The 13,158-nt window shown below is 45.0% G+C and overlaps 1 protein-coding gene and 1 pseudogene across 8 annotated transcripts in view; one reads left to right on the top strand and one right to left on the bottom strand.

Moving 5' to 3' along the window:
* Positions 1-9,652, bottom strand: part of CPEB2 (cytoplasmic polyadenylation element binding protein 2) — a 76,982-nt gene extending 67,330 nt beyond the window's left edge. For all 8 annotated transcript variants that reach the window (XM_015571827.1, XM_015571829.1, XM_015571830.1 and 5 more), the window contains exon 1: positions 9,643-9,652. The gene's annotated coding sequence lies outside the window, so the exon portion shown is untranslated. The remainder of the gene's footprint in view (positions 1-9,642) is intronic.
* Positions 9,653-10,934: 1,282 nt separating this feature from the next.
* The window catches only part of LOC107184987, a 2,734-nt pseudogene continuing 510 nt past the window's right edge, over positions 10,935-13,158 (top strand).

Raw genomic sequence — 13,158 nt, 5'->3', positions numbered from 1 at the left:
AGGACGAGGAAGAGGATGAGCACGCGCGGGCTGCGTACACGAGTGCGAGGCAACGGCCCCGCCAGCCTGGGGTGGAACGCGCTCCCGGCCCCGCCTCCTTCGTGTCCTCCTCCTCCCCACTCTCGGTCACGTGGGGCCCGGCCTCAGGGACCAGGGCTTCCCTGAGACTGGGACTGGGACTGGGTCTGGGACTAGGACTGGGATTGGGTCTTCCCTGGGTGGGGCTGGCCGGCAGGGGAAACTGAGGCCGGGGAGTCCGGCTGGGTGCGGTCCCTAGTCCCGGAGGAGCTGGGACCCCGACCCCTCCCGCCGGCCTGGCTCAGTCCTGGGGTCTTTGGCCAGCTCGCTGGTGCGGGCTCTGCCTGCCTTGCAGATGGCCAGCTGGTTAGCCTGCACCTGTGGCCCCGACCTGGCGCCCTCCTGGTTGTCCTAGAAAGTGCCTTCGCAGGCTGGGTTCCGTGCTGTCACCGACCTTCCTACAGCCACGTGGAGGTGTTTTCTGCAAGGGTAAACACGAGGCTCCCGCGGTATAGGGAGCATTTTCACTCCGGCAATGAGGAACAAAGTCCTGGTACCTAACACGGCTCCCTGCGGGGTTTTACACACACATATGCATATAATGGGTTCCTAGACCAGCTCCATGGTAACCCTGGGCCGTCTCCAAGTCCTCCTCTTTCATAAACGCGCTTAATGTGCTATGGTGGGGACTGCTGTGTGTGGGACTCCTCCCTGCCACATGCAGTCTGCCATCCCCACCCCTTCCCTCTAGGGAAGCTCTAAACATTTCCGAAGCTTTATGAATTCCAGGGAGAAGGATTTCTCACATCAGGGGGAAAGGAGGCTCTGACTCAGCAACAGACTTGTTGAGGCTTGCAGAATGGAAGGGGCAGAGCTTTCCACGGTAGGGCTCCGGTTGGAAGTAATAGAAGAGGAACGAATCTTGTATATGTCCTGTCATAAAGAAAAACTTTACATACAGAAAAAAACATGAGTGTCTACATAAACAATAGCAAAGTGGTCCATACTTCATAAAATAAATTGTGTGTGTGTGTGTGTTCCTGTTTGGCAATTTTAACATTTTCTGAGCACTTAGAGAAGTGAAACTGCTGAATGAATCCTAGAATAGAGTACTCCCAAAGACAGAAAATGGATTCACACTACTTGATTTGATTCACAACTGGGCTAAGATTAAATAGTGTCATAAATTAGCATACACTTAGTGATGTAGGCAGTGTGTACATTTTTGAGCCCTCATTCTTTTAGTGAAATTTCATTTCCACTTTTGTTACTTCAGTGCTTCAAATTTAAATAAATCAGAATAAATACAGTAGAAAGAGAACAACATTGCAAGGAGAAAATGCATTTTATATACAATGTGCATGCATGTCTGATATCTGGTCTAATGAACTAACTTTGATACTGCCTTTACAATAAGGAAAAAGTACTTAAGAACTCATAAATGATTCAGAAATTGGTCAGGTGCATAGAAAATTAGTCCCAGTGAATAATTTCAAAACCATTTTCAACAATCAGGCAAAATATGGAACTGCAGAAGTACTTTTATTATTCTAAATTACATTGTCTAAAAAATAAACAGCTCATTAGAATTAAAACTATAAATGGTTATTTTCACAGCACCTATTGACACATTCTTAACTATTATTCATTAATGTATTTTACAGAAAAATACTTTCAACAATAAAGGAATGTAAAGTCTTTAGAATGAATACTATTTTTTCTCAGTAAAGTGATATTTGATTGGAATCAACAACAAATCTTGAAAGAGGAAAGATACATAGGCACAAACCGTAGCCCGAGCACCCATTAAAATGGCAGAGAGCGTACATTTAAAAGACAACCGGTGCCATTGTGGGCTAAAGTTTGAAGAAAAAGAGATTTTTTTTTGGTTTCCTGATACTGGCCTTGTTTTAGAGAATTTAGAGCTCTTTGAAATGGAAGGAAGCCATCAAGGTTGGTATTACATAATAAGGCCAAACTTCGTATGAAGTACACCAAATTCCAAACTCCCACTGCCAGACCCTCCACACCTCAGAGAGTGCTCATGAAGGCCCTACTTTTTAGTAAGAGGACAATGATATTCTGAAATCTAAAACTTTTAATCCGGTGAGCATCCTGTCATTGAAGATATTCACACAAAAAGGTTTCCTGTAGGGTCAGTGGTGGTAGGGAGGGGTTGGGCTTCTCTAAGAGGTCCAATGTTTATATGAGTCTTTCATATAATCTTTTCTCGCATGAAAATGTTGTCTCTATAACTGTTACCTTGGTTCCTGACTTTATTTGACAGTCCCTTGTTCATTTCTTCCCACTGTCTTGGGCCAGTGTTTTTAATTTTTTTTTTCTAGCACCCAGGGAAGACTCAAACACATACTCATGCACAAACACAGACATGCAACTGAAATAAAGCTTTTATTAAGCAAATCTTACTCTTACCACATACAATAAACTCTACTTTAAAATTCTGTTCACTGTTCCTTTTTAAATTTAAATTCTTTATTGTTGAAACTGTTTGCCTTTTTAAATCACTAAGTTGATATTGGGACCCACAATTAGGTCATGAGCTGACTTTTAAACACAGTGTCCTAGGAAAGTAGTTCACACCTTCTTTATCTTAAAACCTTGTCTTCCTATTCTCAGCTGCTGAACTGGCTTCCTGTGAAACTGAGAGAAAGCAGCAATTACAGGAGAGCTTCCACAGGTTCTCACTGCCCCCTTTTCCAGTCACTCTGCCCCTATACACCTCATCTTCCTTCCTGCTACACGAAGGGCCTGTCCATGCCCCACGCTCCCATCTGAGGTCTAAGGCCTGGCCCTCTGATGGTGCACCAGATCCTCTCCCACCTGCTGACGACATGGCCTCAAAGACATCTGTGTCTCATCCCAAATCTCACATATCCAAAATTGAACACCTCCCGTCCCTTCCAACCCCCACCCCAACTCCCCCCAACCTCCCCTCCCCTCCGCCCTGTCTCAGTCCCCATCTCAGGGAATGGCACCTGTCACTCCATTGTGCCGGCTGCTCAGACCAAACACCTTGGGGTCATTCTCCTATTTTTCTTACAGTATATCTAAACCATCATTACAGGCTGCTTGGCCATCTTTTATATTTTATCCAGAATCCAACAACTTCTCACCACGTTCACCACAAGCTAATGGGCCCAGGCCATCCAGAAGGACTGACTCATTGATGAAGGCAAAGATTTAGAATCTTCCCTGATGATGAAGGATAGCCCTCAAACATGATGGAATAGCTTCCAGGCGGTGTCACTCTGAAGTGCTTGGAGAGTTGGCATACCATTTTAGTGAGCTCACCTAAGAGAGACTCCTTCCACCTCTCCGGTGATTCGTTCCATTATGCTCATTGGCCACTTGTGTAGATTGACTCAACTGTTCCATTGCTTCTTGCCTTTTGTCTTTAATCCAAATCAACTTGACTAGATTATAAGTCTTTGAAGGGAGTGGCTGTGTGTAATAGTCCTTTAATTTCCTAGTTCTTCTTGATGCACTTTTGTATCTAGAGAGTATGTGTTGAGTACCTACCATATGCCAGACACTGTGCCTGGAGACCTGAGATATAACCATAAACAAAACAGGAGACAAACATTATTTTCTGCATAATCAGAGAGGCTGTAAATAAGTGTTTGCTATTGATTCTAGTTATGACCAACCCCAACCCTAATGGTCTAGACAGAGTCACGAATAGTGAGATTCTAGGCTGAAACTGACCTACTAAATTGGAGTCCTTGGTGCTGCAACATAGCCTTGCTGGGCTGGTCCTGGGTGGAACCCCGAGATGACTAGGGAATGTTGAGGTAAGGCAAATTCAGCAGGCAGGCAGAAGAAATTACACACTGACACACATTGTAATTGTAGCTTGAAATGAGATTTCCATTTATTATCTCCTTGTTACAATATACATTGTGAGTAGAGAAAGAAAACAATATTCCCATTTTATAGTTGGAAAATCAAAGCGGAGAAACAAAGTAATTTACTTAGTGTGTACAGCCTGGGCTTAACATTCCTATCTGCCCATTTCTCAGTCTACTGCTCCCTGAGTTGTCCCTCAGGCTGTCACCGGAGATGTGCAACATATCTGAGCAAACCAGAGCCACAGTGACAGGCCCTAAAAACAATGCTGGCTACTTCTATCAAAAGGAGGGACAGAAAGGATAATCCTTAAAACCTTCTCAGCGACACCTAACTAAATGAATAACAGTTGGCAGCGGTGATCTCAGAATGGAGGCATCTTCTTTTCAGAATAACATATGTCACAAAAATTCAGCAGTACTCCTCAAATGCGCTTACTCATTTTTCTCTGATTAGAAGAATGAGGCCTGGTGGTATAGACCGGATATCCTGCATTATATTCTTTTATTTTTACATTCTAGAAAGCTAACTCCTTCAATTGGTAAGTTGGTCTATGCAGAGAGAAGTGAAGATGCATTTTGATTAAATATTAAATATCCAGGGTTTATGAAGATGAAGAGTATTGCATCTATCAAGTTTGTCCTAATATTTTTAGAATCTTAGAGAGAAGATTAAAAATTTTAAATGTTTATTTTGTAGACTGTGAATGTTCAATAAAAAGGAAAACCCAGGAAGTCTATTTGGTAGCAGGCATTATCACCAGCCTTTGTATAAGGATTCACTAATTGGAAAGACAATAAATGAAAAGCATTCTGAGGAAAGAGGAATATTTGATTTCAGTTAAGGTAGTACCTCATCCTCACTGCTCTCAATTCACCTTTACTAACTCTCTACATTGGGCCTGGTGCTTTACACAGTACTATGGGACTTTATCCAAAATTCATATCAGTGCATGTCATTGCATTAGGTTTGTAGGACACAGTCAATAACAATACGAAGAAAAACAGAGCTCAATTGTCCATGGAAAAAATTATAAACATTTTATAGTAAAAAGAAACTTCAGAAAATTCTCACAAGGGCGGGAGTCATGTGAAAATACTACTGTTTTTAGGCCCACAATTGATCCCTACTTCACCTGGAGGAGTGGTATGATGAGCTTGGAGGGGCTGTGGAGCCAGAGACCTGGCTTTTAGTCCCAGCTCTCCCTGTTACTGAGTAACTTTAGCAGTTAAACTTTGAGAACCTCCGTTTTCTCATCTTTGAAGTGAAAAGAGCAACAACCATCATCTGTGAGGTAGGGGTTGCTGGGAATGTGATTAGCAATCTTTTAAGTGGAGGGTCTTCTATAATGTTTGACTCAGAATAGATGCTTAAGCAAATACACAAATCTGTGCGGTCATCTGCCAGGCAGCTTAAAGTAAAAAGTCAGCTAGAAAGCCATGTGGAACAGAGTGGTGGTCCTGCGGCCTGGATAGCAAAAGCAAAACCAAACCAAAACAAAAATTACCAAAAGCATGCAAGGGGATGATGGTAAGGGTAGTAAAACCCCATGGACAGGAATGGAAAGATAAATCCAAACGAAAAATGGAAAATGAGAGGCTAAATTCTTTATGTGCAAAACAAGAAAGTAATACTAAAAGTTAAACATTAAGCATATTCAACAACTACTCAATCTCCAAGGAAGACCAGAAATGTAAATAGGCCAAACTCTGGCTTTCAGAACAGAGCTGAATTCCAATACCTGTTCTGACACTGGAATGTGTTAACCTGCTTATGTTAACCTTTCTTAGTCTTGGTTCGACCTCTGATTAGTAAACTAGGGAACTATGCATGAGAGACCCCTGCTGCTGTTAAAGCACTTGCCTTCAAACTAAGATACAGGGAGACCATCCCAGTCCAGGAGAAGTATAATGTGAGCCACCAATGGGAGGTAGATATAGAAAGTGAAGTTTTCTAGTAGCCACAGTATTTTAATACAACATATACAAAATATTATCATGTAATCAATAAAGTTATCACTGCCTTTTCTGCATGTATTGGGAAGATTGCGGATCGACTCTCTTATTATTATGTCCCTTTTTGGGGGACACCCTGTATATGTATAAAATCCAGGGAGAGACTAATGGAAATGTGAGTTCAAAGAGAAAAAGGAAAGGTTTAAAATTTCCAAATGTTACAAAAATAATGTTTTCATGTATTTTGTAATAGCTAGTCATGGGACCTCTTAATAATAAAATGGGAAAGAGAACAATGGATATGGAATTTCTATAGGCACTTTTTTAACTGAATCCCCTACCACACATAGACGCTTCTTTGATGGCTGGTCCCCTTAGTTGGAAGAGACCTTCTGAAGAGTTGAAAGGACATGAAAATGAGATAGATAACAAGGTTTACACTTGTGTTCAGCTTATTCCAGTTTAGGGGGAAAATGTATTCTGGTGCATCCAACATTTACTGCCCCGTTTGACTTTTAATGAAGCATAGGCAAGGCTGTCCCACCACCTCTCTGCCATCTTGTCAAGTTTCAGCATTGCTAACACAGATGCAGCTTAAAGTAAAAATTAAGCTTAGAAAGCCATGCAGAACACAGCCGTTGTCCTGGGGGCTGGATAGCAAAAGCAAAACCAAACCAAATACCACAGGATTAATAGATGGAAATGCTGTTTAGTAATTTGAGTGTAGACTTTGTCACTTATACAGAAGGTGAATCTATAGCTTCAATGTGGCCAATACATTTAATCTCTTAACTTCTAAAATAAGCATTGCTGTGCTAATGAAAACAGAGGCAACTACATTTTTATTTATTGTTTTTTTTAAATGTTTTTGTTGATTTCAGAGAGGAAGGGAGAGGGAGAGAGAGATAGAAACATCAGTGATGAGAGAGAATCATTGATAGGCTCAGAGGCACTTACATTTTTCCCATTTAAGGAAAGATGGAAAGAAGGAAGGGAATTCGGTAGTTCTTGTCTATGACCTTAACTAACACATAATATTAACAATTTATAATATCAAATGTTGACATGGATTTAGTACGCTTCATGTGAGGAGCTATTCCAAACATTTACTCTACTCTACAAGTCCAGGTTAAGAACTGTTACTGTCCTCATATCACAGGCGAGCAAACCTGTGCTCAAATTATTGTGAGTCTTATGACTTTGGCTCCACTCAACTGAAAAGACTTCCAAGAAGTGGTGGGACCTTAGAGACTCTTTCAAAGATGGGAATACATTTAGAAACCTGGAAAGCTAGAGAAATTGCAGTGTTTGAAAATGAACTCTCTGGTGTAGCTTTGTGGGATTCTTCTTTCACTGCCTCAGACCACTGAGTGTCACCAAACTCTGGACAGAGTTTCTCTGTGCAGAGGCAGGACAGTATCCTACATCCATGAGAAGCTGATGGTTTTTGTGCTAGGATGGTTTTCCTGTTGATCTTACTGGAACCCAGGGGCCATAGATACCCACTGATGTGTTCTTGCCCACTGATGGCACCCCTCCTCTCTGTAAAAAACCTTACAAATGGATGCCATTTCTTCTTTCTTCTCTCCCTCCCTCTCTCCCTCTTTTCCTCCCTCCTTCCCTCCCTTTAATTTTCTGAGTTAATGAAATTAAATTATCTAGGCTCTATGCCAGGTGCTGATTCTTAAATAAATAGATATGTAGTAAATAAGACGAAGAAGACTCAAACATGGTTTTAAGAATGGCCACTTATCTGTTCAAGGGATAAAGAGGTATGAAAGAGGGGCTGGTTACTTAAACCTGGGGCACTGGGAAAAGCTTCATAGAAGAGGTTAGTACTAGAACTGAGTCCTACCAGTAAAAGATGTGTAGGTTGGGGATGGGATGGGCAAAGCAAAATGAGAAGAGCATTCCAGGAAGAGCATCAGCAAGAGCAGCCAAGGCTGGGGCAGAAAACAGCAGGACTGGTGGGAGGAAGGGGAGGGAAGGTTGTCTGGACGGGGAACAGTGCCAGGCAAGGCCATTAGTAGAAGGCGAGAGAGGTAGACAAGGGCCAGACCAGGTGAGACAAGGAGAGGACCCATCATTGAAAATCCACCTCCAGGACCTGAACCCAACAAGGCAACTATAGATGGTGATCATGTTTTTAAAATTCTTATATAAGGTCTGAGCTTCAGTGCTTCAGAAATATCGGATACTTCAGCTAACATAATTTGTGGTATCTTATACTGGTCCTGGCAAGATTAACACATCATCTTCCTTAATGAGAGATAGGTAGTTCAAACTGAGGATCAGTTTCATCTTTGATATAAGGTCTAAAGGATGTTGGCTTTTTTTTGTTTTGTTTTTTTAACAGTCATCCCAGAACTTCTGTACAGAGCCTATTTTTCAGTTCTAATTTAATGCAAAAATATGTTACTGAGATTCAATATTAACAGCTAGCATTTCATTTTGAATACTTCCATATTAATATTTTTAAACAAACATAGTACTTACTATACATACCAGGCATTGTTTTAAGCACTTTACAAATATTAAATTTCCCAATGCTCTGACAACACAGTTGAGAGGTAGGCACCATCCTCACCCTAATTTTACAAAAGCTGAAAGAGAGGTTGAGTAACTTGACTGAAAATACAAAGCTGTAAAGAGTAGAGAATCGAGTGCAGGCTTCCTATTACAGAGATGCTAGACCACTTCTGTGTTCCTAATGGTCATTTATCTACTCTTCCAAGTTACTTTCCCGCCCCAAGCTAAATTAATAGACCGATTTTGAAATTCTTTTGTCCATTTGTTTAATTGGCAACACACTACTAGTATATCATGCAGATATCATTCAATACAAATATTAGATTTCTATATTTTATGTACAAGTTATTATAGCTCGGTAGTTCTCAACTCTTGCTACACATTAGAATCACCTAGGGAGCTTTTCAAAAAAATTGTTGTTGGCCCAAGCCCTACCTACAGATATGCTGATTTAATTGGTTCGGATAAAGCCCGGATGTCCGTATTTTAAAAACTCCCCAGGTGATTATAATATACAGGATTGAGAACCTCTGAAATTGATCAATCATGTATTGATTACTTAAGGTGCATGCTACATATTTTACACACATTATTGTCATTTATTATGACAGCCTGATTGGATATGTATTATAATTATCTGTGTTCTACAGATGAGGACATTGAGGAACTGAGAGGCTATATAATTTGCCCAAAATTACACATTTAGTAACAGAGACAGGAAGTGTGAGGTGAAACCACATTTTCTTAACCATAACCACTGTGCATCTCACAGCATAAAAATTAACCTACAATGTCATAAATGGATCAGCATTCTAGAATGTATTTATTTTATATGTAGGTAGTAAGTCAGAAAATCTGAATAATTTAACTAGCTTACCATTCAGTTTAAAAAAATACTTTTTAAACTAAATTATGCACAGATATACACTTTTTCTGTTATATGCATCTATTTTTACTAGAGCCACAGTACGTAAATTCGTGCACGGGTGGCGTCCTTCAGCCTGGCCAGTGATGGGCCAGAAGGACTGTGGGAGGTTGGCCAGCCAGCTCTGATTGGGAACTACTGCGGCTGGCTGGCCAGGTAGAGGGACTGCAGGAGGTTGGCCAGCTGTGGGAGGTTGCTTGTAGGAGCCCTCCTGCTTTGAGCATCTGCCCCCTGCTGGTCAGTGCACGTCATAGGTACTAGCCAGTCATCCAGTTGTCTGGTCTTCCAGTCATAATGGTTGCTTAGGCTTTTATATATATAGAATATTATTCTAGAGGCCTAGTGCACGGATTCATGCACTGGTGGGGTCCCTCGGCCTGGCCTGCGGATATCCCCCAAGGAGTCCTGGATTGTGAGAGGGTACAGGCCAAGCCGAGGGGCCCCACCAGTGCATGATCGGGGCTGGAGCGGGACTGCAGGAGGTTGGCCAGCTGGGGAGGGATTGTGGGAGGGCTCCAGGGTGTGTTCAGCCTGTGTCGCCAAGTCCCAATCCACTGGACCCCAGCAGCAAGCTAACCTACCAGTCAGAGTGTCTGTCCCTGGTGGTCAGTGTGTGTCATAGTGCCTGGTCTAACGGTCGAACAAACAGTTGGACACTTAGCATATTAGGCTTTTATTATATAGGATATTTTATATATGCCATGTGTTTGTTTTGTTAGTAGACTTTTTGCTCTATTCCTTTGTATTTCTATATATGAATACATAAATGTTCTAAATAAGTCTCCAAATCATGACTAGCTTATTAAGACTACCAGGTGCATTACTATTGAGAAACAAATGATAGAATTTCAATTTGTCTTTAGTAGAAAAGACTTGAGTTACACTGTGCGAAGAATGTCCTTACCATAAGCAACATCCTATGAGCACATTTGCTACATGCCAAGTGAAGTATCTGCTACTTTCCTGCCGGAAGCTGGCCCATCCTTGCTGCTTGACACAGTTGCTGCAGGGAAGAAACATCTGCATAGCATATGTTTCAAGGGACCTGGCGTATATGGCATACTGTTCTTAATATGTTTGCTCCCCTTCTTGGTGCTATGTGTTTTAACCAAGGTCACCTCTCTGAGAAAGGTTGTTTCCCCAGGTAGGGATTTTTCCCTGACGTTAGGGAGGGAATAAAACCCCTTAACTAAGTGCCAGGTGGGTAGTTAATCACTTTAACTATGAACAATCATGCTTAAGCTACATAATCTTTACTCCCTGGAATGGAGATAAGAAACGCCCTAACCTTTGGAATAGAAATTGATAGGATTAGAATCAACTGGTATAAATACAGATGTAACAAGACAATAAAACACAGACTGGAGTTTGGTTCTCCAGCTGCAACAGCAGCGGCAGTGGCTCCTGCGGGGCTCCAGTGGCTCCTCTTCTGGTGGCGGCACCGCCCCCAGCCCCAGCGAGAGCTCCAGCTCCCTCTCCACCACCCCACGAGCCCCATCATCCTCCAGCGCCTCGGGGAACAGGAGGCTCCGCTCTGGGAGGCCTTCGAGTGAGTGACCCTCGTCCCCGTCTCAGCCCGCCAGCCTGCGGGCCTGGCCGCTTCCCCGACACACAACCCCCCTACCTCCCTTGCCCAGGCAATGGCAGCGGCCCCGTTGTCTCCTCAGCAGATCAGGGACCGGCTGCTGCAGGCCATCGATCCCCAAAGCAACATCCAGAACATCGTGGTGGTGTTGGAAATCATCTCCAGCCTGGAGAAATACCCCATTACCAAAGAGGCACTGGAGGAGACGCGACTTGGGAAACTCATCAATGACGTCCGCAAGAAGACCAAGAATGAGGAGCTCGCCACGCGGGCCAAGAAGCTGCTGCGGAACTGGCAGAAGCTCATGGAGCCTGTGCACCAGAATGAGGCAGCGCTGTGGGGGCTGGCAGGTGCCCCTGGCTCTGCTAATGGGGGTGCCCGCAACTGCCGGCCAGAGGCAGGGGTGGCCAGCGCACCCAAGAGCATCCATGACCTGAAGAACCACAATGACATCCAGAGACTGCCCGGGCTGCGGCTGGACAGGCTGGGCAGTCGCAAGCGCCAGGGGGACCAGCGTGACCTTGGCCACCCTGGGCCACCTCCCAAGGTCTCCAAAGTAACCCATGACTCCCTGGTTCCCAACTCATCACCTCTCCCCACCAATGGGATAGGTGGGAGCCCCGAGAGCTTCCCAGGTCCCCTGCACAGTGGCAGGCACCTGGGCCCTGAGGGCAGCTGCCTGGAGCAGGGCGAGAATGACAAGCAGGGCATCAAGATCCCCATCAATGCTGTGAGGCCGCACACCAGCTCCCCAGGTCTGGGCAAGCCCTCCGGGCCCTGCTTGCAAAGCAAGGCTGCAGTGCTACAGCAGCTGGAAAGGGCGGACCAGACCTCGGGACCTCCCCACCCCAAAGGGCCACCTCGCTGCTCCTTCAGTCCCCGGAACTCACGGCACGAGGGCTCCTTTGCCCGGCAGCGGAACCCATACTCACTCAAGGTCTGTGTGCCCAGTCCCTTGCCTCGGCCCCAGTCGCTCGATGTCATGCAGGTACCATCACCACTGCCACTTGCCCAGCCATGCACACGCCCTGTGCGGCGGCTAGAGCTGTTGCCCAGTGCTGAGAGCCCAGTGCACTGGCTAGAGCAGCCTGAGGGCCACCAGCGACTGGCAGGGCCGGTCTGCAAGGCAGGGCTGTCACCAGCCGAGTCCATCCTACCCCGGGCTGGCTTCTCCCCAGACTCCTCTAGGGCGGACAGTGATGCAGCCTCCTCTAGTGGTTCAGGCAGCAAAAAGAAGAGGAGCCAGCCTCGTGACTACACGGTGAACTTGGGCGGCCAAGTGGCCGAGGCAGGCGTCAAGCCTGTGCGGTTAAAAGAGCGGAAGCTCACCTTTGACCCCATGACAAGACAGATCAAACCTCTGACCCAGAAAGAGCCAGTGCGGGCCGACAGCCCTGTGCACATGGAGCAACCCAGGACAGAGCTGGACAAACCTGAGGCCAAGACCAGCCTCCAAAGCCCCTTTGAGCAGACGAACTGGAAGGAGCTGTCACGCAATGAGATCATTCAGTCCTACCTAAGCCGGCAGAGCAGCTTGCTCTCATCTTCGGGCGCACAAACCCCAGGGGCCCCATCCACTGACCTCCCGGGGCTAAGCTGCCAGGTCACGCAGAACGATCTGGACAGAATCCACGCCCACCAGTGGCCAGGGGTGAATGGTTGTCTGGACACACTGGGTAACTGGTATGACTGGACGCAGTGCATATCGCTTGATCCGCACGGTGACGACGGGCGATTGAACATTCTGCCTTATGTTTGCTTAGACTGATTGGCCCCTCAGCCTCTAAGTGCATTCCCACCTTGCAGCTAGCAGGAGGGTGGCCAGGCCTGGAAGCCTCCAGTGGTTTGGAGCCCAGCTGAGGTAGAAGGGAGGGACGGGGGTCTTAGGTCTCTCTAGCCGTGGGCAAACTACGGCCTGCGGGCCGGATCCGGCCCGTTTGAAATGAATAAAACTATTGAAATAAAAGACCGTACCCTTTTATGTAATGATGTTTACTTTGAATTTATATTAGTTCACACAAACACTCCATCCATGCTTTTGTTCCGGCCCTCCGGTCCAGTTTAAGAACCCATTGTGGCCCTCGAATCAAAAAGTTTGCCCACCCCTGCAAGCTCTTCCCTCAAAATTCTCCTTCTTTTGTCAAAGGGTGCTACCAGTTTACTAACAAAATTACAAAGGAAGGACCGCGTGGAAGGAAGGCTGGCAAAGTGAGTTCAGAACTCTCTAGCAAACCAGCTATAAAACGCGTCAGCTCCCCACCCCAGGAGAGGAGAGACTA

The sequence above is a fragment of the Myotis davidii genome, unplaced genomic scaffold, assembly GCF_000327345.1.
Source record: "Myotis davidii unplaced genomic scaffold, ASM32734v1 scaffold204, whole genome shotgun sequence".
In the NCBI taxonomy this organism is placed as follows: domain Eukaryota; kingdom Metazoa; phylum Chordata; class Mammalia; order Chiroptera; family Vespertilionidae; genus Myotis; species Myotis davidii.
The sequence above is the reverse complement of the archived record's forward strand: the minus strand, read 5'-3'. Positions and strand labels throughout refer to the sequence as shown.